Source organism: Lepus europaeus, chromosome 6 (genome assembly GCF_033115175.1).
Source record: "Lepus europaeus isolate LE1 chromosome 6, mLepTim1.pri, whole genome shotgun sequence".
In the NCBI taxonomy this organism is placed as follows: Eukaryota; Metazoa; Chordata; class Mammalia; order Lagomorpha; family Leporidae; genus Lepus; species Lepus europaeus.
In genome coordinates this window covers 111,182,119-111,199,359 of record NC_084832.1, presented here as the reverse complement: position 1 = coordinate 111,199,359, position 17,241 = coordinate 111,182,119, and positions in this window count along the sequence as shown.

Below are 17,241 nucleotides of genomic sequence, written 5' to 3'. Positions count from 1 at the left end.
CCGTGGCGCCAGCCGCTAATTTTTAAGTTGATAATTTTGTGTGGCCCACAATTGATGTTATAAATATTCAAGTGTCCCTTGGCAGAAAAAAATTCCCCATGCCAGCAAAATCCTCCACAGCCTTCTTAAACCATTGGCCACATGAATTTGAACTACCTATTCTATTAAAATTATACAAAAATCACCTAGTGATTCCAAAATCCCATTTAATTCTCTTTTTGGTTTTAAATTTTTGATAACTCTAAACCATGAGAGAACGCCAATATAGTTTTCCTAAAGTTCCTGTTCTTTGGGGACTTCTTATTTTCCATGTTGCAGCCTCACTGTAGATGGCCATGATGCACCTGTTTTTCTATGTTTGCGTAGTAGTCTCCTCTAGTGCTACCAATACAGATGTTAAACCTCTGCAGATTACTTAGATATCTGATTTCCAGTCCTGCCTCTCTTTTCAGTGAGTTTCGAATAAGAAGATACTTCATAAAATTTGTGGAAGAATGAAATTAGAAGACAAATTTATTTGGGTATAAAAATTTTTGAAATCCATGGGTTTTTCTCATAATATTCATTTTCCATAAACTTTTTGAAGGCCTTTTGTATTTTTCATTGCCTATTAGAATTCTCAGCTTGGTTGGCATGAATCCTTATCTTGTCCTTCATTTTTATAGTGATTCTACCACGCTTTTGAGAATAAAGTTACTCCCCTGATTTTATGTATTTGCAATTATTTGTTGACATCTTTCATTTATTCTTTTTTTTTATTTTTTTTATTTTTGACAGGCAGAGTGGACAGTGAGAGAGAGACAGAGAGAAAGGTCTTCCTTTTTGCCGTTGGTTCACCCTCCAATGGCCGCCGCAGTAGCGCGCTGCGGCCGGTGCACCGCGCTGTTCCGATGGCAGGAGCCAGGTGCTTCTCCTGGTCTCCCATGGGGTGCAGAGCCCAAGCACTTGGGCCATCCTCCACTGCACTCCCTGGCCACAGCAGAGAGCTGGCCTGGAAGAGGGGCAACCGGGACAGGATCGGTGCCCCTACCGGGACTAGAACCCGGTGTGCTGGCGCCGCAAGGCGGAGGATTAGCCTGTTGAGCCACGGCGCCGGCCCTCATTTATTCTTTTTGATGTATTTTGGAATCTCTCAATTTCCTTATACAAGCATCAGATTTCATTTGAATCATTTTTCATGACTTACAAGGACTAAAGCAAACATATTTCTTTTTTAAAAAAGATTTATTTATTTGAAAACCAGAGTTAGAGGGAGAGACAGGAAAAAAATATCTTCCATCTGCTGGCTTATTCCCCAAATGGCTGCAGTTGGCTAGGGCTGTGCCAAGCTTAAGGCAGGAGCCAGGAGCTTCATCTGAATCTCCCACATGAGTACAGGGGCCATCTGCTGCTGCTTTCCCAGGTATTTTAGCAGGGAGCTGCATCAGAAGTGGAGTAGCTGGAATTTGAACCAGTGCCCATGTGGAATGCCAGTACTGCAGATAGTGGCTTAACCTGCTACACCACAGTGCTGGCCCCCAAACACATTTCTGAAAAGTGAAGTTTATTGGAGGCTAGCGTTGTTGTGCATGCCCATGGAAGATGATCAAAATCCTTAGGCCTCTGCCACCCATGTGGAACACACTGGTGGAGTCCCAGGCTCCTGGCATCAGCCTTGCCCAGCCTCCGTCATCATAGCCCTTAGGGGAGTGAATCAGTGGATGGAAGGTCTCTTTCTCTCTGTCTCTTCTCTCTGTTCCCTGCCATTCAAATAAATAAATAAATATTTTTTTTAAAAAAAGAGTTGTTAGTTTAGGTATAATTTCCGTATGTTAAAATGTAGTCTCTGTAAGTCTATAATTTGATGAGTTTTGACAAATGTAGAGTCTTTAACCACTATGGTGATCAAGATACAGAATATTCCTCTGACTATACATGTTCTCATTTGGTAGTTTGCAGTAATTCCTTCTGTCAACCCCAAACTCCAGACAATTGCCAACTTGTTCCCTGTGCTGATTCTAGAGTGTCACAGAATAGAGTGGTTCAGTATGCAAACTTCTGTCTGAGGCTACTTTCACTTAGAAATGTGTCTGAGTTTCATTTGTGTTTGTGCATGTATCAGTATAGTTCATTTTTTTCACATTGTTGTCTAGTATTCTAGCCTATGGTTGTCAGCACTTTGTTTATTCATTAACTAAGCTGACGGATAGGAGGGCCTTCCAAAATGTTTGAGGGAAATTTGTATCATCTTTTAATTTCATTTTCCCACAAACTTCTCAAACCCTCACATATTGGTATTTCCATTTTTTTTTGCCTACCATGAAAATGCCTGCTATAAACATTTGCATATAACTCTTTGGATTTCTGTTTTCATTGCAATAACTTTTGAAATTCTCTCCCCATGGACAGTTTCTCAAGTTCATGGTGCCAGCAAGAAAGATCTCAATTTAATAGTTGTGGTAGTATTTTTCACTCATCCCAAAATTTTTATGGTTTTCTATTGCATTATATTTATTAGTCAAACATCACTTATCAGATAAGTTTATTTATTATACAACATTTAATTGCTTGTTTTCGCATTAAAGGCTTAAGAGATTGATGTCAGTATAATTTTCCAGGTTTACTTCCCTTTATTCCAATATATTATTTTATACTCAGACAATTCTCTGGCATTATTTACTATTCTCAGCATGATTTAAAATATGACTTTCTTCTGCTGCTTGCACCATTAATTAAAATAGAATTTAGTTAAGTAAATATCCACTGATCACCTCCTGTGTATATGTTACAATACTCAAGAGATGTCAGTCTCATTAAATCTTGCTGTTTCCTGAGTTTTTGAGAGGAAATTATGAGTAGAATAAATGAAAACTACTGGTTGTGTCTTAAAAATTTATATTTTTTGAACTTAGATAGTGATAAAAGAGTCCCTAGACCCCAAAACAAGACTCTGGTGTGTAGTGGATGCTTAATAAGCACGTAATTAAATGCATTTTAATGTTACCAATGGCATAGACATTGAATAGATTTCAGGTGAGTCTAGTGAGTTTATTTTTGGACACACTGAAATAAAGGTGTCATGGAAATGAGGAATGGGAGCTAAAAGAGATCCCGTTTAGAGTGTTAGCTGGAAGCAGTGATTGCACGGAGTACCAGTGTTGCTGCCAAGGGAGTGGATGAGGTCCCCATGGGAGAAAGGAAAGAATGAGCCACGTCAGAGCTGGGAAAGCTTTGGGGAATGCAGGCATTCCATAACTGCGCACCAGCATAGGACAGAGATAATTAAAGAATGAATGGAGCAGAAGCAGTAGGAGATGGAAGAGTATACAGTGAATGGGGAGATGGGAAGTGGGCAAGAAAGGAAGCCTTTGAATATTTAGTGAATGACTGTTACGTGTCTGTTAGACATTGATAAGCAATTTACATAATTTGCCTCATTTCTTCTCATTTCATTCTGATATTATTCTCCATGATGTAGGAAATAGTCTTCTTCTATAGATGAGAAAGCTTAGGTTCAGTTAACCCAATACAGTTTCGCAGGGTAATACAGGGGGAGACTGGTATGGCTGCATTAAAGATGAAGCTCAGTTGAGGGCATGTTGTTCCATGTCTCACATTGTTCCATGTCTGACTTGTTTATCATTGATCTCCAGAATCTAACTTATTCCCTGGTATACACTGTGCATTCAATAAACACTTATTGATTGAATTAAATCAAATTTAGGTCTGTTTAACTTCAAAGCTCATAGTGTTTGCAGAATATCTTAGTGAATGATCTCAGAAACCAAGCAAGGTGAATGTTTGATTAAGAAAGTGCATGCTAAATCATTTGGAGATGTTGAGTCATTAAAGGATTTAGAAGAGTTTACTGAATTTCTCAGAATGCAGCTAGTCATCGGCAACTTTTAAAAGAGCATTTTCTGTGGACTTACAATGTCAATGGCTGGAAAATGCCTCACTGCTGTAAACTCTGGGATTGCAAAGTGTCTCCTACAACCCGCGGCTGCAGGCACCTCCGTGCTCTGAGATCATGGCAGTTCATCAGCCCACCCATTTTTATTGCCCCTAGCTCTCTTGCAGGGAGTTGGGTGCCAGTCCACTGTATGCCTCCTGATGCCAGGGCTCACATGCTAAGCTTTAGGGTAAACTCACTGGGAGTGGGCATAGAACCTAGCAGATGAGTTGCCCAGGTCTCATGTCGAAATGCTTGGGTTTGGTTCCCAACTCAGGACTCCAGCTCCAACCTGCTGCCAGTCCTCGCCCTGAGAGGAAGCAGGGCTGCCTCAAGCAATGGTTCTTACCGTCCAGTCAGAGAATCGGTAGAGTTCCCAGCTCCTCTCGCCAGGAGTGAAACAAGAGATGGGAGCTTGTTTGCTGTCTTTTCACTCAAATAAAAATGAAGATAAATTTTAAAAAGTAAACTTACTGATGCTAGACCGGCGCCACAGCTCACTAGGCTAGTCCTCTGCCTGTGGCGCCAGCACCCCAGGTTCTAGTCCTGGTTGGAGCGCCAGATTCTGTCCCCGTTGCTCCTCTTCGAGTCCAGCTCTCTGCTGTGGCCTGGGAAGGCAGTGGAGGATGGCCCAAGTGCTTGGGCCCTGCACCCGCATGGGAGACCAGGAGCAAGCACCTGGCTCCTGGCTTTGGATCGGTGCAGCGCGGGCTGTAGTGGCCACTTGGGGGGTGAACCAATGGAAGGAAGACCTTTCTCTCTCTCTCTCTCTCTCTTTCTCTCTCTCACTCTGCCTGTCAAAAAAATAAATAAATAAATAAAAAACAACTTACTGATGCTATGTCATTAGGCTTGAGAGCTTCCTGACCTTCAAGGAGGATGGGATTATAAGACCAGTCTTAGAAACCCACTCAGAAACTTCTCTGCTTACTTCCATTTTTGTCCTTTCATAGTTCCAAAGAGGATGAAAGATTCAGATTTTTTTTTTCTAATTAAACAGTTTTGAAACTCTGTAAATGGCCTAACATCTCCTTTGGAGCATTACTTCTATTGTGTTGGTGCTTCTATTGAAATTTATAATTTAACACCCTATCACATCAGCAGATATTTGTAATACAATGCGGTGAGTGTTTTATAAGAAGTTTAAGAAAGCATGGAGCAGAGGAAGGAGTGATCACATCGTATCTGGGGTGGGAATGTGGTCAGACAGAACTTCACAGGAAATATTGTACTTAATTTAGATCTTAAAGGGTGGCAGCCAGTGGGTGGCATGGATTCGGACAGTGTTTGGCACATAATGTTCTCCCTATAGCTATCTACATGTCTTTTACTGGCCTCTTTCCAAATTACTTTAGTATTTAGTACCAGTGCATAGCATTGCCTTTTTGTATTAGGTGGACTTTTTTTTTTTCTTTCCGTTTATATAACAAGTAGTTCTGTTGCTACTGCTGACTTTCTTCAAGATTTGTTAATGTGCAGTTGGTAGAAAATGAAACAGCAGAAAAAAAATGACTTAAAAGTGCAAAGAAGCATTCTTACATAAAGAAGGCCAGGGAAGAAAGCTTTTCAGAGATGAGTTCTGGGAAGCGTTACTATTAAAGAAATGGGGTGACTATCAGGAATGTTACTGTGCCTACTGAATAGCTTTATATAGGCAAGTTGAGTCATAGACATAATTTAATACATTAAAATAAATTCGTGCAGATAGAAACAAACCAAATAACATAAATACAGCAACAGAATCCTATTGTAAGTTGAATTTAGGCCAAATAAGTAGAAAGCAGGGATGCTGAGGATGCTTGTTGTCTAGGAGATCATGGAGGACTGTGTTGAGGCGGGTGAAAAGTAGTGGTGAGAGTCTTGACCTTGGAGTGCAGAGATGGACTTGGAGTCTAGTTTTGCTGTTTGCTGTGTTTTGACTTTGGAGTAAATTACTCCAAGTCTCAATATTCTCCTGTCTAATATGGAAATAATAGCTATGAGAATTAAATGAGTTCAGATGCACAGAGTGCCTTACAGAGTGCCAAAGTAGTAGCTCCATGAATACTGGCACACTTCTCCCAGCCATTGTTTTCTTTCCCATCGGCTTCCTCTACCCTCATGTCTTCCTTGCCACCTCTCGTCACCCCCTGAAAGATGGGAGAGACAAGCTATTGTATGCTTAAGGAAAGTAATTAAAATTTTCAGAATTGAGACTCTGCACTTACGTTTTAAAAAAGTAACAGTAATTTGCTGAAGATTCTGCTATTAGCATTATCATTTTATGTATAAGGAAACTAAGGTTTGGAGAGATTAAGTAAATTAACAAGGTTGTTCTCTAATACTCATGCTAGAGCCACAATGTCCATTTCCTTTCCTTTGCTCGCTGGAGAGCAAGCTCCTAATCACAATCCACGCAGCTCGCCGTGGACTTGCTGTGACCTCAGCTGAATTCCTCAGACCTCATTTCACCGCTGCCTTTGAGTCGTGGCTCCCTCAGCCTGTGCTTACGTCGCAGGCTTCTTTTCATTTCTCTTTCTTGTTGTTGTTGTCGCACTGACCTTACATTTATCCTTATTAAATTCCATCTTGTCAGGTTTGGCTCATCTTGCTAGCCTGTCAAAATCTTTTTGACTAACAACACTGGCATACTGTCATCCAGAAGATTCTCTTATCCTTCCAAGCTTTGTATCGTCAGCAAATGTAATACACATAATATTTTCTGTCTTCATTGAAGTCATTGATAAAATCGGTGTGCAAGGCGGGGCTGAGGGCAAAGCCCGCTGGCAGTGGCATCATTTCATTAATCAGCATCTTCAAGATAGGGCTTTTCAATTCATTTTAAATCCATCCAGTTGTATTAGCATTTTTTGATCTTTCGCTTTCTTTTTCACAAGGGCATTAAAAAGACATTGTCAAAGACTTTTAGTTGATGAAGTCCAGATACCTGATATCGACTGCATAACCTGATATGTCAAATTACATAACCCTGTAAAAAAAAAGTAATTCTTCAATTTTCAGCTTAATTTTATGTATTATGTGTAGCTTGATAAGATATTTAATTGGGACCTGCACTGTGGCGTAGTGGGTAAATCTGCCAGTTGCGACACATCCCATATGAGTTCAAGTTCGAGACCTGGCTGCACCATTTCCAAACCAGCTCCCTGCGAGTACACCTGGGAAAGCAGCAGAAGGTGGCCCAAGTGCTTGGACCCTTGCACCCATGTAGGAGACCCGGATGAAGTTCCTGGCTCCTGGCTTTGGACCGGCCCAGCTAGGGCAATTGCACCTATTTGGGGAGTGAACCAGCAGATGGAAGATCTCTCTCTCTCTCTCTCTCTCAATCTCTGTCTCTCTCTCCCTCCTTCTCTGTCTGTAAACTCTGATTTTTGATAAATAAATAAGTCTTTAAAAAAGATACTTAAGAACAATATAAAGTCCATTCGATATTTTAATTTTGAGAAACCTACTTATTTGTTTCTTCGAAAGGCAGACAAACACATGGAGAGAGAGAGTTTGATTTCCTATTGGCTAGTTCACTTCTCAAATGTCCACCATAGCCAGGACCGAGTCAGGCTAAAGCCAGGGACTCAATCCAGGCATCCCATGTCAGTACAGGCACCCAAGTACTTATGCCATCACCTAGTGCCTCTCAGTATATGCATTAGAAGGAAGGTGGAACTCAAGCAGAGAGATGGGAGTTGAATTCCGGCAGTCAGATACAGGCTGTGGGCTTTCCAGGTGGTAGCTTAACCACTGTACCAAATGTTCACCCCTACCACCAGCTACTAAAATGATACTTAGATTCACAGAAAATACAACCCCTTATTTTAGCTGTCATTTTATTGATGTTCTTACTTACAGCATTTGTAAATACCATTGAATCACAGCTCATTCTTGTAGCATGAGATGCAAACAATGAACATTTTAGTTTTTATAATTAATACATTCTTTTCCAAATCAAGAGAAAAACTTTATCTTTTTAAGGCTTTTATTTAATTAATGCAGAATTCATAGGTACAACTTTAGGAATATAGTGGTTCTTCCCCTCATGCCTGCCCTCCCACCTCCAACTACCATCCCACCTCCTACTTCCTTTCCTATCCCATTCTTCACTGAGATTCATTTTTTAATTAACTTTATATACAGGGGACCAATTCTATACTAAATAAAGATTTCAACAGTTTGCACCCACACAGACACACAATGTATAAAATACTGTTTGAGAATAAATTTTGCAGCTAATTCTCATAGTATAACTCATTTAAGGACAGAGATCCTACATGGGAAGTAAGTGCACAGTGACATCTGTTGTTAATTTAACAATTAACACTCTTAGTTATGATGTCAGTGATCACCTGAGGCTCTTGCCATGCGCTGCCTAGGCTATGGAAGCCTTTTGAGTCCACAAACTGTCAGTATTTGGACAGGGCCATAAGCAAAGTAGAAGTTCTCTCCGCCCTTCAGAGAAAAGTACCTCCTTCTCTGATGGCCCCTTCTTTCCCCTGCTGTCTCACTCACAGAGATCCTTCATGTGTGACTCTGTGTTTTTGTTTTTGTTTTTTTTTGCCTGAAATGCTCTCATGGGGTTTACCGCCAGTCCAGAGTGCCTCAAGAGCTGATTCTGAGGTCAGAGTGCTGTTTAGGGCGTTTGTCATCTATAAGCCTGCTTCCTGTGTTGGAACATTCTCTCCTTCTTAATTTTATCTATTGTTATTACCAGATACTTGGTCTTATTTATGTGATCCCCTTTACACTTAATCTCATCTGATCAATTAAACATTTAATATGATCACTTTAACGTATAATTCCTGATGACTCTTTTTGTTTCTGTAGTATATTTTATAACATCTCCTTTTTTATCTCTGATGTTTTTGATTTGCCCCCCCCCTCCCTTTTTTTTTTGGCTAGCTGGGCCAATGGTGTATTAACTTTTTTTTTTTTTTTCAAAAAAACAGTTGTTCGTTTCATTGATATGTTTTTTTGGCTTCAATTTTATTTATTGCTTCTCTGATTTTAATTATTTCTTTCTTCCTACTAATTTTTGGGTCTGGTTTGTTGTTGTTTTTCTAGGTCCTTGAGATGCAATGTCAGATCATTTATATGATGCCTCTCCAATTTCTTAATATAGGCACTAAAGGCTATACTGCTTTTGCTGTATTCTATAAGTTTTGATATGTTGTGTTGTCATCTTCATTTGTTTCCAGGAGTTTTTTTTTTATTTCCCTTTTGATTTCTGCTATGACTTATACATCATACAGGATAACGCTATTTAGTTTCAGTGTGTTTGCATATATTCTAAAGTTTCTCTTTTTTAAAAGATTTATTGATTTACTTGAAAGTTAGAGTTACACAGAGAGAGAAGGAGAGGCAGAGAGAGGTCTTCCATCCACTGGTTCACTCCCCAGTTGGCCCTAACAGTCGGAACTATGCCAATCTGAAGCCAGGAGCCAGGAGCTTCTTCCAGGTCTCTCACATGGGTGCAGGGGCACAGGACTTGGACCACCTTCTACTGCTTTCCCAAGCCATAGCAGAGAGCTGGATTGGAAGTGGAGCAGCTGGGACTCAAACCAACATCCATATGGGATGCTGGCACTGCAGGCGGCAGCTTTAACCACTATGCCACAGCACCAGCCCCTTGTTCTAGAGTTTCTTAAATTGCTAATCTCCAACTTCATTCCATAATGGTCAGAAAAGATACATGATATAATTTCATTTTTTTTAAAATTTGTTGAGACTTGCTTTATGGCCTAGTGTGTGGTCCATCCTAGGGAAAGCTCCATGCACCAATGAAAATAATGTGTATTCTTCTGCTGTGGAATGATATGTTCTGTAGATATCAATTAAGTCAATTTGGCCCATAGTGTAGATTAGCTCTTCTGTTTCCTTATTTATTTTTTATCTAGTTGATTTGTCCATTGATGAAAGTTGGTTGTTGTAGTCATCATTATTACTGTATTAGATCCATTAACATTTATTTTAAATAGATCCATTAACATTTGTTTTAAATAACCAAATACTCTGGCTATTTAAACTAGTCATATCATCCTTTTGAATTGATCCTTTCATCATTACACAATGCCCTTCCTTGTCATATATATATATATATATATATATATATATATATATACACACACACACACACACACAAACAAACATACATACTCTGGAATATTACTCAGCCATACAAAAGAATGAAATTCTGTCTTTTTGTAACAAATTGGTATGACTGGAAACCATTATACTTAGTGAAATAAGCCAGTTCCAATAAGACAAATATGTTTTCCCTGATTTGTGATAATTAATAAACAGAGCATGAAAATGTAACGAATGTGAGTGAAATTTTGAAATTTGATTATTGTTTGTAACTCCATTTATACTCTTGAGGAACAGCAGTTTTTTTTTTAATTTTAGTTGTGTAATGTTTTATTTGGTGGAGGGTTAAGCTTGTGATTATAAAATAAGCTGAAAGTATGTCAAAATTAAAAGAAAGGAAGGAGGAGGGAGGGTGGGAGTGTGGGCAGCAGGGAGGATACACAGTGGAAAGTAGCATTATGCTCTTAAATCAGTATATATGAAATTCATGAAATTTGTTCCACTTATATAAATAAAAACACTTTAAAAAAGAATTAGGCATAAGAGGCCACATAACAACCAATCTTGGAAAGCATACAAATTTATTTTATTTATCTCTGTGTGTGTGCGTGAGAGAGACAGAGAGACAGAGAGAGAGAGAGAGATGGGGAGAGATAGGGAGATAGGGGGAGAGAGAGAGAGAGACAGAGAAAGAGAGAGAGAGAGAGAGATGGGGGGAGACAGGTAGATAGGGAGAGAGATAGAGAGAAAGAGAGAGAGATACACCCGTCTGTGAGTTCACTCTGTAAATGCTTGTCATGGACCAGGGTCTGCGACAGGCTGAAGCTAAGAACTAGCAACTCAGTCCAGATCTCCCATATGGGTAGCATGTAAACCATGCAAGCCATCACTTGGTGCTTCTCAGCACGTGCATTGGCAGGAAGCTGGAATCATGGGTGGAGCTAGGACTCAAACCCAGACATCCCAATATGGAATGCAGGCATTCCAGACATTGTGTTAATCACATGACATCAAAGACTCGACCTGTGGGATGGCTATTTTAGAATAGTATGTGAGCCCTAAGATCCCAGGATCAAAAACTAGGCAAAGAAGATAGTGGAGATATACAAACCAAAGTTTCATTCAAAGCAGCAATTCCAATGTTATTGTATAGTAACTTTCCCCCTTTCATATTATGTTGAGAAACACCCGAGGTTTAGAATCAAAGCCAAGATGCGGAAAGGAAGTGGGTTTATTCATTGCATACTGAGGCATCATTTGGTGAGCTTGCCTAAGGATGTTTTCATTATGAGGAATGTATCTGTGTTTGGCTTTTCTAGTTTCTGTTTGCTTAGACACATTGTAACTCAACTCTTTTATTTCAGAAAAAAAGAAGATAAGAAAGAAGTGCAAAGGTTATGGTTTTATTGCCCTGTAAGGCACTAAGCAAGTTTGTATCTTACTTAGAGAGCTGATTATTCTTTCATTTCTTTCCAAGCATCCCTATAAATGCCAGTTCCCCCACATGTTCTCTTAACCACCTGTAAGATTTTATTGGACTCTTCATTAATGAGTTAATACCTTTTTGAGATGTGTTCATTTGCATTTGTAGGGGAGATTTTTTTTTTTTTTTTACCTTTTTGAAAATGTTGGCTCTGTAGACAAAAGCCACATAGAGTATTTTGTGGGTTAGCTTTCTGAGATCTGAAATAGCTAGAAAATAGAGGTGTGACATGACTCATTTCCTTATTGTATTGTATCTCTTGAGATGGCTATTTTAAAAAAAAACAATTATTTATTTGAAAGAATGACAGAGAGGGAGAATGAAGGAAAGGGAGGGGAAGAGAGAAGGAGAAGAGAAAGGGGAGGAGGGAGATTTTCAATCTGCTGTTTCACTCCCCAAATAGTTGCAACAGCCAGGGCTGGGCCAGGCCAAAGCCAAGAGCCAGGAACTCCATCTTGGTCTTCCACATGCATGGCAGGGGTCCAAGTATTTGGTCTGTATTTTGCTGCTTTTCCAGACACATTAGGTGAGAGCTAGATTGGAAGCAGTGCAGCTGGGACTCGAACTGGCACTCCGATAAGGGATGCAGACATTGCATGTGGCAACTTAACCTGCCACACTGCAGTGCCTGCCCTTAGAAGGTTTATTTTTAATTAAATCGTGTATTGTCTGTTTTTAGTTATTCTAATGAAATACCTGCGGCTGGATGTTTAGAAATAAAAACAATTTAGGTAGCTCACAGTTTAAGAGTTTCATGGGCCCATATCTGTTGATGGGCTTCTTACTGGCTGTGCAGGGCATCACAAAGTAAGATTCAGTGTGTGTGTGTGTGTGTGTACCTGTCTATGTTCTCTGGTTTTTCTCTTTTATATAGCTATCAGTCTTCAATTATGTGGTTCCATCTTGAATCAGTAGTGAAGCGAGGATTCAGAGCCAGGTATTCCAATATGGGATCTGGGAATGCAAAGCATTGCCCTAACTACTAAGTAGACTGAAGACTTTTCTGATGCTAATCACCACTCAGAGGCCCCACCTCTGAACCTCATAGTCTGATTAAGTTTCCACTCTTTTCCTACCTCACAATGGGAATTAAATTTCAACACAGGAATCCTTGGTGGGCACACTCCAACCATACCCAAACCATATCAGACTCATACGCACAAAAGTATGAGCCATCTGGTTCATTGCTTTAGGCAAAATGATACAAAATGCCATTTCTGTAAGCCAAAGAACTGAATATTGGAAATTTTGTATGATTTAACTTAATAATTATTTGTAATTTGAGAAAGATTAAATTCAAGAAATTTCTCTGTAATTGGTTGATAACAGAAAGAAACTAGTTTGTGTATGAATTCTGAAGTAACAGAGCTATTATCACTTTGCAGTGTGTTCCTCTAATGGACTCTGAATGAATCTCTCCTATTATGAAGGGAAATGAAAGACCATATAATGCCAGAGAAGGATATATATAGCATTTGCATGTCCAAATAGAATCTTTATGGTGATGAAACAAACAATACAGGCAAAGCTTGCCAAAGTGAATAATCACTGCTGTAAAAAAGTTAAGCCAGAGAGTGTTTAGCTTTCGAGGACAATGAACAGATGGCCCGTTCTCATAATAAGAATGATGCTGGGTCACTCATTTGAGTTAGTTACTATGATTCATCGGTCTTACATCACATGTTGGGACGCAAGATTTGTTATAGGAATGCTTGGATGGATTTGCTTGTCAGCTTCTTTCAAATACACTTAAAATATTTAAAGTTCTGAAATGAAAGAAGTGAGATGGAAATACTGGATGAATTATATATTGTTTGTTTATTGAATCTGGTATTGATCCCAACAGCAATTTTGCAGGCACTCTACCATGAGACAAGCTTCGTGGTCGTGAACCTTAGCATACATTTTTATTATAAAATTCTGTGCCTTTTCCAAAGAAGCACTTTGTCCTTGGAATGTCTTCCTGTACTTCCTTTATTGTAACCTATTAAGTAGAACTTTTGTGTCAGTTAAATGGATCCTGAAATCTCATCTCTTTTTTCAAAGTCTTCCAGTACTGATTGTACTGTAGAGCTGTGTACTTAGGGGGCATTCCCTCATCTTCATTCAACTTTGAATTTACTGGACCTACGCCTTGCTATGCTTGGATGTGTTACTTAGGGATCTTATTTTGTTGAGTTTGGTGGTCATTTTTATCAATTTATAATGAGATCTCTACATATAGAGGTTCTTGTAGTCTACATTCATTAAATGTGGTATTATGTGTGAAGTACTTTTTGGATTATAAAATAGCACATAAATATGATTATCATTATCCTTTTTCTATTGAATTATAAAATTCCATTGAGTGATGGCTAGGTTATCAAATTCTTTGTTATATCATTATATAAGGCTAATACTTGTGTTGATGGTAGAGGGGGAAAAATCAGAGCCAGCACAGATTTTATATGTTCTTGCTTCTGTTTGAGTTCTAAAGGGAAAGTTTATCACTTATGGTTCAACCCTAAAAGTTGTCCCAGCCATTGTGATAGAGCCTTTTGTTCTCAGTGGGATCCCCCAATGCTTAGTGCAATAGGACCTTAATTAACTTTATTAGTATTTAATAGATAAAAATAAGTTTTTAAGAACATATATTTATATATATATATATCTGTCATGTCTAATGGATATTTATTGCCTTAATATTTACTAAGTTTTACTTTCTGCTGTGATCCATTTGAAATGGTGGTCAGAGAACAGATGTGTGAGAAGTTAAGCAATGACTCATTGGCAGAAGGTACTGAGCAACTTAACAATAGCCCAAATTATATTTATATCTGTGACACAGTAAATCTCTTTCTCTATAAACAGAGAATATGCATGTATACACATACACACACACAGATACGTGCACATAGGAGTGCTAGGACATTTTGTTGGTTTGTAGTTTTCACGTCTTAGTTATTTATTGTTTTTATCTAGGAAACCAATTTTTTCTCTATTTACATTTACCTAGTGTTTTGTCTTTGAAGGAATATTATGTCAGTGTGTTTTTTAAGGACTTAGTTATGAATATTCCTCAAGATAGACTGTATGTTTGATGAACTTTTGTTTTATTATATAGATTTAAAGGTATTGACAGTGATAGAATAAAAATGATAATTTATGACTATATCATAAAGTAAAAGTCAAAAACTTATTTTTTTCAAATATTTATTTGTTTAAAGGCAGAGTTACAGAGAGAGATTGAGATAGAGGTTTTTTTTTAATAAAGATTTTATGTATATATTTGGGAGATAGAGTTATAGACAGTGAGAGGGAGAGACAGAGAGAAAGGTCTTCCATTCGCTGGTTCACTCCCTAAATGGCCACAATGGTTGGAGCTGAACCAATCCAAAGCCAGGAGCCAGAAACTTCTTCTGGGCATCCCACATGGGTACAGGAGCCCAAGCACTTGGGCCATTTTCCACTGCTTTCCCAGGTAATAGCAGAGAGCTGGACTGGAAGAAGAGCAGCTGGGACTAGAACTGCTGCTCATATGGGATGCCAGTGCCGCAGGCAGATGATTAACCTACTGGGTGACACTCCCCTCAATGATTGCAATGACTGAGCTGGGCTGGTCTGAAGCCGGGATCCCAGAGCTTCTTCCAGGTCTCCCATGTGGTGGCAGGGGATCAAGGACTTGTGCCATCTTCTGCTGGTTTCCCAGGAACTTTAGCAGGGAACTTAGCAAGGAGCTGGATCAGAAGAGGAGCAAATGGGATACAAATGGTCACCCATAGGGTGGGATGCTGGCCTAGCAGGCAGTGGCTTTACCTGCTATACCACAATGCTGGCCCCAAAGTCAACAATTTTTAAAGCAATTTGAACTGCTTCAGACTGATAGTTTTTCACAATAGTATTATTCATATTATAAGAATATATCCATTTATTATTTTAATAGATTTTTTTCTTATTTATTTGAGGGGAAAGGGAGAGGAAGAGTGAGAGTGAGTGAGCGAGAAAGAACGAGTGAGCACACTTGCATGCTGTACAAATCTACTATCAACTCATCCATTGGTTTACTCCCCAAGAGACAATAACAGCCAGGGCTGGGCCCTGCTGATGCCAGGAAACTGGAACTCAATCTGGATCTCCCAGGTGGGTGACAGGAACCCTACTACTTGAGTCATCACCACTGTCTCTCCTGGAGGAGACTGGAATCAGGAGTTCAAACCACATATCAATCCTCAGCCCTCTTATGTGGGCCTGGGGTGTCCCTACCAATTGATGGCTTAACCACTAGGTCAAATGAAATCCAGCCATTTTTATAGCAAATTTTAGCAACCACTCTCCCCTACATATCATGTTAAAATCCTTTCCCAAAATAATGTTCATGAATTATAGAAATAAAATGCAAACCACAGTATAATCACACATCAAGCCAAAATAGTTCATCATACTTTATTTATAACTAAGTCTTAAGCATAATACAGGGGAAAAATAAAGAGAAAACTACTCTATGCACTAAGTTCTCCAACTGCTGTGTGCAGGAATTCTGGATCTATGCTCTGGGTGATAAAAGAGAGCTTTAACAGAACAGGCTAAGAACTTTGCTCTGTCTTCTGCCAATGATGACTGAAATAATAATAAAATTCTAATTGTCTTCTAATAACAAGACAGTCCTTTTCACTTTAACTCTGAAAAAATTTGAAGAGTTGAAAATAGTGCATATTTGCTTTAGCCTCAGGGATAGGATGTATTTAACAATTTTTTTGCAACTCCAGCATCAATTATTAGAGAGTTTTTACAGGACATGAGAGTGGAAAACAAAGAAGTTTGAATTTGATAGCTCTGTTGCATATATGAGTTATTTATTTTATCTGAAATCTTGGGACCAGAAATGTTTGAGATTTCAGATATTTTTGAATATGTAATATTTGCATGTATATAATGAGATATATTAAAATGGGATAAGTCTAAGTATAAAATCCACTCATATTTCACATATACCTTATTATACATAGCAAAAAAGGTTATTCGATACACTATTTTTTTAAAAAAAGGTTTATTTGTTTATCTGGAAGGCAGAGCCACAGAGAATGAAGGAGAGAGAGAGAGATCGTCCATCTGCTGGCTGCAATGGCCAGGACAGAACCAGGTCAAAGCTAGGAGTCAGTAGCTTCTTCCAGGTCTCCAAAATTGGTGGCGGGGTTCCAAAAACTTGGGCCATCCTCCAACGCTTATCCTGGCCATTATCAGTGAATGAGATTGGAAGTGGAACAGCCGAGACATGAACCAGCACCCATATGAGATGCTGGCATCACAGGTGGCGGCTTTACCTGCTATGCCATAATGCCAGCCCCCTTTTACACTATTTTTGATGCATCTGTATTTTAACTGTGACCAGGCACTCTGAAGTCAGTTGTTAAATTTTCATTTATGGCACCATCTTTGTCCTCAAAACATTTTGGAACATTTTGGATTTCAGATATTTGAATTAGGGATGCTAAACTTTTACTCAGTCTTTATTTTGGCTGTTAAATTTAACATCAAAGGCTGATCTCTGATAGAGAAAGACATGTTTCTGTTCAACCTGGCATTTTGTTTTTGTGTATGTTTCCGATACAGGCAATCCAAATTCTTTTTTTATTGAAGTTATTTTTTAAAGATTAATTTGAAAGGCAGAACATCAGATAGAGTGTGAGAGTGGGAACAAGAGAGAGATGTTTCATCTGTTGGTTCACTCCCCAAATTGCTATAACAGCCAAGGTGGGCAAGCCTGAAGCCAGGA